General features: G+C 53.8%; 1 pseudogene; it reads left to right on the top strand.

Moving 5' to 3' along the window:
* Positions 1–9,248: 9,248 nt before the first annotated feature.
* Positions 9,249–10,175, top strand: LOC147413007 (olfactory receptor 14C36-like; annotated as a pseudogene).
* The last annotated feature ends 2,206 nt before the right edge of the window (positions 10,176–12,381 follow it).

The following is a 12,381-nucleotide window of genomic DNA, read 5'->3' as shown; positions in this document are numbered from 1 at the left end:
GGGACCTCTTGTACTGCAAGACTACCCTCTGTGAGACATTTCTTTTGTTCTCCCCTCCAGTCTAAACCTTCTAAGCTGCACTTTGTGGAGGTTTCCTTCTCTTCCCACTACCAAGAAAATCTCCATCAGCTCTGAAACCACCCTTCAAGCAGGTGCACGCTGCTCCTGTAGTGCCCTGAGCCTCCACTTCAGCAGGCTAAAGAAACCCAGAACCTTCATCCTCCCTGCACAGGCTCCAAACTCCAGCCTGGCAGATCTCCTCAGCAGGCTTTCCTTTTCCTCCCCATTCCTCCAGGCAAGGGAGCCCCAAAGCCAGACTCTGGTCATCCAGATGTGGCCACAGCAGTGCCGAGCCAAGGGGGATTACAGGTCCTTTGTCTGGGTGGCCACGCACCCCCTAGCGTAGCCCCGTCTCTGCAGCCCCATCTGCAGCTTGACTTACACACGGTGAGCGTGTACCACCGGCTCCTATGGCACCCCTCATAGTGCCCAGGCCCTTCTCCTCAGGGTCTTGGTTGTGCTGCCCAGCTGTATTTTCTGGTTTTGTGGCGCAGCATTGAGTGCCTTCTCCTTGTTGCCGTGGCCCACGACCGCTGCACAGCCTTCTGTGACCCCCTGCACTATGCCCTCATCATGAGCAGGGGTCTCTGCATCTGGCTGGTGGTGGGGTCGTGGCTGACTGTCTTACCAGTGCAAGTAGGACAGACCCACCAGGTGTTCACTTTGCCCTTCTGTGCATCTCGTCACCTTCACCACTTTTTCTGTGACCTCCCCCGTCTGCTGGCACTGGCCTGTGCAGACACTTTCTGGAACCAAGGGATGCTGTACACCTTCATCCTGGCATTCGGAGTCCTTCCCTTCTCTTTCATAGTTGTGTCTTACGTTAAAATTACCAGGGAAACTCTGAAAATACCGTTGGCTCTGGGCAGACACAAAGCCTTTTCCACCATCTCTGGGTGGTGACGCTCTGCTACGGCTTGGCCACAGTCGTCTACTTAAAGCAACGGTCAAGGGATTCTATAGGCACCAACAAATACCTTGCCCTGCTTTACACAGTTGGGACCCCCATGTTTAACCCTGTCATCTATAGCCTGAGGAATAAGGAAGTGAGAATTGCCTTGAAGAGACTCCTCTGGACAAAGTGATACTACAGAGCATGCAAAAGAGTCCCAAATAGTACCAGAACTCTCCCTGGGGTACGTGGTGGCCTGAATAAAGCACCCCATACTTGCTCCAACAAAACCCTGTGTCCAGCCTGGCTTTCATCTTCCTCAAGAAGGGGAAAGGTCTCCTGAGGCCCTCCCGTTATGCCATGCCCCACCATGACATCTTTGCACTCCAGAGCATCTTCAGTGTCCCTCTATAGCTTAACGCCAGTAGCTGCTTCAAGCTGTGCCTGACCAACCACACGTTAAAGGGAAATCATCAAAGGATGGTCAGTAGTCAATGGGGCACAGAGGGTGAAACAATCGATGAAGAGATGGCTACCCTCAGGGCTGAGAAATCGCTTGATGGACCCCACAGACTACCTACGGTGTCCCTGTGTGGAATCAGCTGTAAAATGTTAAAAGACATGAAAGTCATGTTCCCCTGCTATGATCTCGTCCACGTAGTTGTCTAATGCTTTCTAACTTGACATAAAGAATAAAAAACTCCAATCACCAGGGGAAGAGTCCAGCACTGGAATAGACCTCTGGAGTTTGTGTTGGTTGTGCTTTAACTCCAGCCGGCAAGGTTTCCCGGGAGGGACTCTCCAGGATTCACCACAGCCACACACGCCCTTGGGGCAGTTGACCTTCTGGCACTCATGAGGGGAGGCAGCTCAGGAACACGTGTGTCTGCTAGAACCGAGGCTCCAAACTCTTCTTTGCAGTCGGGGGCTAAGGCTGGATTGAGCTGCACCGACACTCCTCTTGGAGAGGAAGTTTAGAAAGTGAGGGGGGCCTGTCTGGACCTCACGATTCAGCGGTGGGTCTTCCTGGACTCTTCTAAAACACAGGGAGGGATCTCCTTCACCCAGCCTGAGGGAAGGGATTCAGCTGTCTCAAGGGAGGCATCTCATCCTGGGTCTGTAGTCCCCAGGGCTAAAAGAGGAGTTAGCTTCATCCCATGCCCACCACAAACCCGCAGGAGGGGGGATCCCTCTTGCCTCCGTTCAGACGTGCACAAGATAGGCTCCTGCACGTGAGCTCCTTGTCTCAGCTCCCTTGCTCGTTACTGGAAATGGAGGGCAGGACGAAGGTGCTCAGGCACAGACACTTGGTGACAGATTTGGTGCCAGAGGTGACCAAGATGCATGCTGGTGACTGCAAGCTCTGATGGAGCAGTTCCTAGGCACAGGGCAACATCTGGGGGCATCTCCTTAGAGGCTGGTGGGAAATTCCGTTGGCCAACTTAAAAGACAGAAGGTGCCCATGGGTAGTACCACTGAACCTGTAACTATTCCCTATGTCCAGGGCATCCTCTAGAGGTATTCAGTTGATCAAACGGAGCCATGTGGCACAGGCAGAGCCAAGTCTCTCTCTTTCTCTTCTCCATCAGCTCTATTTTCTCTATGTCTTACGAGTCTAACGGCAGTTGTCTCCTGTGCATCCCTTCATTGCCTGCCCTTATTCGGGGCAGCTGAACCTCAATTTAATATCCAAATACAGGCCCATAGTGCTCCGGGAGGTGCCAGGGCTCCCCAGCACAACTGCAGGAACCTGACACGGACAGCACAGGTCCAACCCAGGAACCCTGCCCCCATTCAGACTAGCTGAGTGACAGGCACCACCCAGGGCACCTCAGAGTCAATGCCTTTGGGCCAGTGACTGAATCCCACCCCTGAAGTCACCTCAGGGGTGTCCTGTCTCTATCCAGTAAATGTCGGGCAGAGTGTGAGTACAAAGCTCATCGCAGCAGGGTCTTCGCTCATGGACATTCCTTCTCCAACTCTGCTGGTTCTTCTCTCCTCCAGTGTGTAACCGTCCCCTCGATGATACAATCATGGATGAGGCGAATGGTTTTCACAGTGTGCCTGAGTCACAGCATGTCCACATCATGGACATTTTCGACTTCATGTCGTCCTCCCTGAGGTCAGCTTCCCCTCCACCACAGGCCCTTGGGGCTGCAGAGACACAACAGACAACAAACCCCTCTCCTGTTCAGACTGCGCAGCCCTGCTCTGTTTCTCTCTGGCCTTGAGGAGAGCAGGTTTTGCTCTCTTTGTGGGCACCTCCTTTCCTCTCCACACTGCCATCTACCATCCACTCTAGAACATTTGGTGTGAGGCAGAGAACCCATTTAAGTCCCCTTGTGGACTTGAATTACCTGGCATTCACTGGAAGGGGACCACAACAACATGCAAACAGTCTTGGAGGTCTCTGGAGGGGCTTGGGACACAGGTGTTTATAGCACAGCTGCCAGCTTGGTCAGCAAGGGTGACGCTCATCTGCATCTGCTGCTTTCAAAGAAGGAAGAGCTGGGCATGGGTGTGAAAACCTTTCCTGTCATGACCATGGAAACATGGCGTCTCCCCTCCTAAGCAGAAGGAGAATAGAAGAGTGTAGATGCTAGACCTCAGAGGAGCAGACTTTGGCCAAGCCTTGTGAATTTTAGGGCAGGAGCCCATGTGAGCAGCACAGAAGGGCAGCAATGCTCAGTCTAGCTGGTGTTCAAGGACAGTGTCTTTCAAGCACAAGAGAGTGCGCACCAAGAGTCAGGACAACAAGCAGAGCTGTCAGGTGAGAAGCTTGGGGGAACAGGAGAGTCACAGGGAAGCTACACAGAAAAAAAGGAAGCCTACAAGAGGTGGATGCAAGGATCGAAAAAAGGAGGAATGCAGAACTCCCTTTTGTTTTAGAAAAGCCATAGCTCCTGTGAGGCTGACACTTGCAAGGCAATTCAAGGGCACAATGATGAGCTGTTACTGCTTCAGGAAGAGTTGAAGAAGAACTGCAGACAACATGTGGCCGCTGCTGAATTTCCTCAGAGTAGGTGTAGAGAGATCTGAGGCACTTTTGGCCTTTGTCTTCCCCAGCAAGGTCTTTTAGTTATGTGTGTCTAAGAGGCAGAAGCCCAGAAACAATCGAACAGTGACAGAGATCAAGTCAGGGGTTACTTAGATAAGGTCAGCCCAACCTTTAGGAGCCCATTGGAGCAGACAGGATGAGGCCAAGGCTGTTGACAGACGAGGCCAGTGCCATAGTAGGGGTACTCTGGTCCAGTTGGAAGGTCTCCATGACTGGAGAAAGCAAGAAGTGAATCTCACACACGCCTTCTGAACAGACCCAAGGGCTGAGCAGGGCAACTACAGGCTGCAGGGACAGAAGCCAGGAGCCACGTGGGCGGGCAGCAGCTCTGTGGAAATGGCCCTGGTGGTCCTTGATTATCATCAGGCAAAACACGAACCAGCAGCAAAGGTGGGCAACAGCCTCCTGGGCTGTAGGAGCAGGAGCGCAGCCACAAGAAGGGATTGTGCTCCTCTGCCCAGCACCTTTGACACCACACCCTGCACCACGACAGGGAGACAATGGCAAACAGGAACCAGTTCACTGAAGGGCCACTGAGGTGGCAATCCTCCAATTATCCTCCAAGTGCTCGGGTGAATTCACTATCTCCAACAACAACAGCATTCATCTGCCTAAACATCAATCTCTGCAGCAGAGCCATCTGCACCAGGGTAGCCCCTCTGGGTGATGCCAATGCAATCAGGATTTACCATCCACAGCGTGATACCCAATCCGCAAGTCCCTCTCTGAAGCGGTTCAGATGAAGGGTGGCCTTGCAAAACCCACCCTTTTTGTCACCAGGTGGCATGGACACTGCTGTTTCCCTCTCAGAGTGTGGCTGAGGCTGGATCCCCTTCTCAGGACAGACTCCTTGCCAGGAAGCCACAGCCATGAGGGCAACACACCTGGCTCCTACTGACACTTCACTCGGTATTGGTTTTGATTGATTTGGTGCTTTTCGGGGACTGCTCCTTCTGCACAATCACAGACAGGAAATCATTTAATAAGACATGGTCAAAAAGATCCTGCTATGGCTAAGAAAGCTCACCATGAGCTCTAGAGACACCAAGGAAGATTCTAAAAAGCACCAAGAAGATATAAAACTCTCAAGGCCTCTTCTGAAGAGGGAGCGGCCCTGAGCAGTAGTCGTTGGTCATGTGTAGGTGTGGGAGAGAGCGTCGGGGGATGTCAGTGAGAAACAAAGAGATGCCTGATGGCTTTATCAAATCCTTAAAGTGTTGTCCAGCAATAGAAAATAGGTAGAGGAGGAGGAGGAGGGTTTTACTGGAAACATAGCAGGAAGGAAGGCCCCTCCTGTGCATATCAGGGATGATACAGATGTTTCCATCTTGCGTGCAGGCCATGGAGATGGGGAATGCCCACTGCTGGGGGTGGCTGGGCTTAGTCATCCTCATGAGCTGACCAGCACCCGTGGATGCAACATGTCCAGTCCCATGGACTGGAAAGGGTGTGGTTTGCTAAGGAACCCCTGGCTTGATCCCCATCCGCCACTGGTTGTTCTCCTCCAGAGTCCTGCCTCACAGCTCAAAGGCCTGGGAGACCTTGCTGGTGGTAACTGCAGCAAAGAGGACAGACTATCCCAGATCCATCTACATGTATTCTTACCTAATGTAGGAGTAGTCCTGTAGGATCTCTGTTTCTTTTTCAACTGTTCCTGATGTAGCAACAGCTCGTCTTGGTGCCCTTGAATTCCCTTTTGGGTTTCAACTGAGTTTTGATATGGGCCATTGCTGTGCCTGGAGGATGCTGTCTTTGAAGGCAAGATGTCTCCAGGCACACTGTTAAAATGCTTGGGCTCTTCCTTGGTTGAATGGTCAGGGGGTGAGTAAAGACCCCGCTGTGATGCGCTTTGTGTTCCCCCAATGTCGGCAGCTGTTAGATAGAATAAGGGACAGACCTTGCCTCTTTGGTGGCATCTGCTGATTGATGCCTCTGACTGATGGCAACCATCAATGGCACAAAACACCAAATCCCACTCTCTGAGGTGCCATCAGGGGTGTCTCTAGCACACCTTCCCTGAATGAAAATTGCTTTTCCTGTAGGACCTGTGACTCCTCTGCCAGCCCTGGCATCTCAGGTAGCTCTGTGGGCCTGGACTGGAACTTTGACTTGAGTAGCTGCTCTGAATCGTGTCACACGACGTGGGGCTGACCATAAGACAACTGCCAATGCAGTCAGTGAAGATCTAGTAAATCCACCAGATGGAGAGGAGGAAGAGAGACACTGAGCTCTCCCTGTGGCACATGACTCCATCCCATCAGACGAACACCTCTACAGGCCACCCTGAACATCACAACAGGGACAGGTTCAGTTGCCCTTTATTGGGGCATCAGCTGCCATTGTAGTTGGCCAAAGGAAAGTGCCAAGAGCCTGCAAGAAGAGGCCCCCAGATGTTGTCCTGTCCCTGTATCAGCCTGCACATATCTTCCATCTGTCTCTATTACCTGCCCATACCTTTGACCACCTCTGTCACCTCAAGTGTCACCAGAAATCTGCATCTGAACACCACCCTCCTGGCCTCCATCGCCATTCATTACCATGGGAGCTGAGACCAGGAGCTCCCATGCAGGTGCCTCTTTCATGCAGACCTGAAGAGAGGCCAGGGGAATCCACCTCCTGTGGGTTTGTGGTGTGCGTGGGAGGGAGCTGAGTCCCCTTCCAGCCCCAGGGCTCCTCTCCCGGGATGAGATGCCTCAACTCACTCGGCTGAATCCCTTCCCTCAGCAGGGACACCCTGTGACTGTCTGGGTGTCCTGCCTAAGGATGGGGCAGGAAACAGCTGCCCAGGGAAGTGCTTGCGTCACTATCCTTGGAGGTACTTAAAAAGTATGGTTTACTGGTGGACTTGCTAGTGGTATGTTAACGGTTGGACTTGATGATGTGAAGGTTCTTTTCCTACCTAAATGATGCTATGTTTCCATGAAAAGTTGGTATTTAGACCTAAGTCTGTCTCTCAGCAGGGCAATGACACCAGCAGAAAGAAGTATTTCTGCCCAGCTGAGGGAGGGAACCTCAGTGCTGACTTCAGTCTGTTTGACAGCAGGTTCCCCTGGAGCCCCAGGGACAGCTGGAGGGAGCCCAGAGGGGGCAGAGAAAGGGCTGCCTTGGGCTGCTCCCCTGCTGCTGAGCTGGGCTGGGCTCCTGGGGTGGAGGGAGCTGCTGGCAAGCGGGCAGCGCTGCAGAGAAACAGCTCTGCCCAGGAGCAGGGCTGGGGGTGCTGCCTGCAGGCAGGGAGGGGAGAGGAGCCAGGCAGAGAGAGGTTAAAGGCAGTTGGGATTGGGAGGATGCTGAGAGCTGATGGGGGGAGGAACCTTCCCAGCCCTCTGCGTGGTAAGTCTCTGCGTGCAGGGCGATGCAGCTGCAGTTCCTGGAGGGCTCTGCTAAACCTGGTACATCTGACAGTTCTTGGGATCTGTCAGGAGGACTCTCTTAGTTTCTGTGCTCTAGAGGAGGAGGAGGTGCTGCAGAGCAGGGCTTCCCTGCTGCGCCATGAGAGGGACAGGGCCTGAGGCTGCCTTCTGCTGCGGATGGTGGTGGAGGTGTGCGTGTGGGTGTTTAGCCAGCGGTGCCCAGGGCTGTACTTCTGATCAGGGTCCCTGCCCCCCAGGGGCTGTGTGCTGGGGCAGGGACTCTGCCACCTGCCAAGGTCAGCTCTCAGCCTGCCCAGGGAGCTCCCAGGGTGCTGCAGGGGAAGCTGGGGGTGGAAGGAGCCACCCCTTGCAGGGCAGGGTCCTGCTGTCGAGAGGGTGCTGTGTGGGTCAGGGCTGCTGACAGCTGCAGAGCAGTGCAGGACATTCCCAGGAGACTTTTCCAGAAGCACTGAAAGGCAGTGGCTACCTGAAAGGGAAGGACCCTGTTAGTCTTCTGCTCTGGGTGGGCGATGGGACTGAGAAATTTGTGCCTCAGTTGAGGAGGAGGCACTGAAATGCCACATCTGTTCCTCTTAGAGGTGCAGAAACCAGGCAGTATGAGAAACCAGCCCAGCGTGGCTGACAGACAGCACCAGCATGGCTCTGGCAGCCTCCTCAGGGCTGCTCGGAGGTTCCCATCAGAGCCTGCACCCAGGGAGCTGCCCCTGGGCAGGGCCCTGCTGCCGGGAGGGGTGTGCAGGGCAGAGCTGAGCCCCCAGCGGGTGGGATGGGCTGTGGGAGCAGGGGCAGGCAGGAGGGGTGGGGGCAGAGAAGCAGCTGCTGGCAGGATCAGCTCCAGGCAGCAGAGGCAGGGGCAGGGGCTGGGGGAAAGTGCAAAGAAGCCCTGGGGGAGGGCACGTGCGGGCAGCTCTCCCTTGGTCCTTCCCTGGAGGTGTCCTGTGGGTGCTGTCTGCTGCGCAAGGAGCTGCCCCTCTCCTTGGAGCATCTCCTCTGTGGGAGCCCCGACTGCCTGCTGTGCCTGTCCTGCTGGGCTTGCGAGCTGCCCCCAGAAAGGCCCAGCTCTCCCGTAGGATCCTGGGCAGTGCTGAGCCTTTCCGTGGGGGTCAGCGCTCCCCTCTCACGGTCCTTTGCTTCTCTCTGGGGGAGGTCGTGTCCTGCTCTCTCCATCACAGCTCCATCTCTGGGCTGGGGCACACAGGAGTTCACAGAGCTGCCCTTTCCCACAGGGCTCCCCTGCTCCCGTACCAGTGCAGTCCTGTGGGGCTTTTTCAAGGGGAGTTGGCGCGTGAAGTCATCCTCAGGGCAGCACGAGCGAAAGCGCAGGGCAGGTGGGAAAGAGGCTGACGGACCCTGTGGCTCTCCTGCCTCTGCCCTAAGGCACAGAGAGCTCTGCCCTTTTGCCTCTCCCGTCTCAAGACTCTTCACATTATCAGCCATACAAATGAGGATTTCCACTGTGAAAAAACCCACTCCCCAGCTGTGATGGTGGAAAATGAAAATCAGACACAATTGTTATAAGGCCATGCTCAGCCTCTGCTCTGCAGCCCAGGCTCTGGAGAGCCATGAGTGCAGGGCCTGAAGTTTTCCATGACAGGTGGATTACATCTGACAGCCCTTGTGAACGTCGGAGCTGTCACAAACCAGCTCCATGTCTCCAGTGCAGAAGAGCAAAGCTGACTGCTCAGCAGCACATGGGCAGAGGTGCTGCTCCTCACCCCAGTCAGCCAACACAAAGCAGAGGAAGGAAATACATCTCAGTTGGGGGTGTTGTTGTGAAAAGTGGAGTGGCTACGCTCAGAGGAGCCTGTCCTAAATTTAATCTTTCCTTTCCTTTTTTGAGCATTGATGCCATGCCAAGACACCGCAAATGTCCAACGGCAGCTCCATCACGGAGTTCCTCCTCCTGCCATTTGCAGACACGTGGGAGCTGCAGCTCTTGACCTTCTGGGTCTTCCTGAGCATCTACCTGGCTGCCCTCCTGGCCAACGGACTCATCATCACCACCGTAGCCTGTGACCACCGCCTGCACACCCCCATGTACTTCTTCCTCCTCAACCTCGCTGTTCTTGACCTGTGCTCCCTCTCCACCACTCTCCCCAAAGCCATGGCCCATTCCCTGTGGGACACGAGGGCCATCTCCTACTCGGGATGTGCTGCTCAGGTCTTTCTGTTAGTCTTGGTGATCTCATCAGAGTTTTCTGTTCTCACCGTCATGGCCTACGACCACTACGTGGCCATCTGCAAACCCCTGCACTACGGGACCCTTCTGGGCAGCAGAGCTTGTGTCCACATGGCAGCAGCTGCCTAGGGCAGTGGGTTTCTCAATGCTCTGCTGCACACGGCCAATACATTTTCACTGCCCCTCTGCCAAGGCAATGCTGTGGACCAGTTCTTCTGTGAAATCCCCCAGATCCTCAAGCTCTCCTGCTCACACTCCTACTTCAGGGAAGCTGGATTTCTTGTCGTCAGTGTCTGTTTAGTGTTGGGTTGTTTTGTGTTCATTGCGGTGTCCTACGTGCAGATCTTCAGGGCCGTGCTGAGGATCCCCTCGGAGCAGGGACGCCACAAAGCCTTTTCCACCTGCCTCCCTCACCTGGCCGTGGTCTCCCTGTTTGTCAGCACTGCCATGTTTGCTCACCTGAAGCCCCCCTCCATTTGCTCTCCATCCCTGGATCTGGTGGTGGCAGTTCTGTACTCGTTGGTGCCTCCAGCAGTGAACCCCCTCATCTACAGCATGAGGAACAATGAAATCAAAGATGCCCTATTGAAACTGATGACTGGATGCTTTTTCTGAAGCAATAAACTGCCCATCTTCTCCTGCATAGCATTTATACTGTAGCACATTGCCTGCCCAGCCTGTCTTTTGCACTTTTTATTGTTGGTGGTGTTTTAGTTATCTGTGATGATGTTGTCATCCTTTTTCTCATTTACTGGCTGGTTTTCTTTTCTGACTGAGGTGCTGTGTGAATGAAGACCAGAGTTCTCTGTGTACTTAAATGAAATAAAGGGCCCTTCAGTGACTTTTTTCACCTGAAATCCTTCCCCGAAGGTCTTTTTGGAGTTGCAGGGACAGTTCCAGTGTGGAGAGGTTGAAGAGAAAAGAGTCTTGGCATGGCAGGACTGCCAGGGAGCACCAGCACTTGGTCTTTCCAGAGCTACTCTCTTTTCGCTTCCACGTTCTCCTCCTGAGCCCCTGTGGTGGTGTAAGGCCTGAGTGCTCTGGCAGCTTGGTCACAGTGCTGCCATATGGCTCTCTGGGCAGCTCACAGCTTTCCTGAGCGTTTCTCAGAGCCCCACTTAACACTAAAATTTGTGATCACGGTGAAGGCATTGAGCAGGGATGTGAGGATGGTGTAAAAAGTGGGGTTTGTGCGACTATCCCAGGAGGGCTGTTGTGAGCATCACATGGACCAGGATCAGAGCGTTGTAGAAAACAGTGACACTAGTGAGGGGAGACAAAGAGTTGGAGAGGCCTTCTGCCTGCCTGCGCTGGGCAGTAGAGTTGCCCAAGGGTGGCAGCTCTGACGCACACCCAGGATGCCAGCACGGGCAGGACGGGGAGAGCTGGACCTAAAAAGCGGGTTATGGAAGCAAAGAGCCGGAGTGTCACAGTGTAACTGCAGGAGCCCTCCAGCAACAGGGTGAAATCACAGCAGCGGCCCGGTACCCCCAGGGCCCCCAAACTGTATCAGGGACAAGAATGAAATGATTCCTGCAGATGACAGCAATGCCCCCCGCCAAGGTGCAGCTGCCTGCTGGAGACACACCTTCCAGCCCATGGGTCTTGCAGAGAGCAGTGGGTGGCACACAGCCCAGTGCTGCTGGCAGGGTTTGGCTCCCAGCAAGGACCACGCAGCACATGCAAAAGGGGCAGGAAATGCTCAGAAACCTGAGCAGCAGCCAGGACAGGGTGGGAGATCTGTAGCTGGTCTCCAGAGAGGACACATTCCCCAGGAAGAAGTCCACAGAGTGTTACGGCTACTGGTTGGCCACCACTCGCACAATGATGCTGGTCTTCCCAAACACAACCGAGGGCAAGTCATGAGAGAGGCAGAGGGACTGACGTGTAGCAGATCTCCAGGGTGGAGAAGTTCCTCAGGAAGAAATATGTGGAGCAGTGGAGGTTTGAGTCCACAATTGTGATGAGTGCAATCACACTATTCCCGGTGAGGACCACAAGGTAGATAACAAGGAATACTGGGAAGCGCAGACCCTGCAGGCTGGAGTGCTCAGAACATCCCAGAAGAATGAAGCCAAATCTAACAGTGTGATTCTCCAAGCCTTTTCTTTGGGGCATTTTCCCTAGAAACAGCAATCCAAACCACCATCTCTCAGAGGATGCTGATGGCCTGTCCACCATCACCCACACTTCACGCCTAGGGAAAGACTACAAACACCAACATCCACGGGATTGCAGGGTTAGGCAAGCTTGGCCAAGAGCTGCAGGAATGTTTGGAAATCTAACAGGGGTTGCTTGCTGCAGCACGGGTTCTAAAGAGAGGAAAGAACAGAATCCTTGAGCCTGAAAGGCTGGGGTTTGTCACGCGGAGAAAAGAAACTTGACTTTCTTTTTCAGAGGTGATTGTATTAAATGGACTACCTGGTGATTGATAGGTGAGAAAAAAGGAAGAAAATGGATAAATCTGAGGGCCTTAAAGAACAGTCTTGCTTACTTCCCTGTCCAGATCTTGCCAAAGCTGCATTTAATGAAAGAACATGAAGAAGAAACAGGGTGGAAAGGAGGAAAGGGATGCAAAGGGAGTAGACAAAGCAAGGCAAGGCTAGGTAATCAAAACAAAACAAGGCAAGGCACGACTTGCTTCTTAGAGCTCAGTGAGAGAGGTTAATCCCAGCTCTCCTCACATGTAAGAGCGCATCCCCTGACGCTGTGTCCACACACAAAGGTCTGGGAGACTATCCTAGATGGGAACTGTTCATTTTTACGTGGCGAAGGATGAATCCCATCAGGAGTAAAACAGGCTTCTGTCTGCCAGTGAATC

The sequence above is a fragment of the Leptosomus discolor genome, unplaced genomic scaffold, assembly GCF_034619465.1.
Source record: "Leptosomus discolor isolate bLepDis1 unplaced genomic scaffold, bLepDis1.hap2 HAP2_SCAFFOLD_35, whole genome shotgun sequence".
Lineage (NCBI taxonomy): Eukaryota > Metazoa > Chordata > Aves > Leptosomiformes > Leptosomidae > Leptosomus > Leptosomus discolor.
This window is presented reverse-complemented; position numbering and strand designations above follow the sequence as displayed.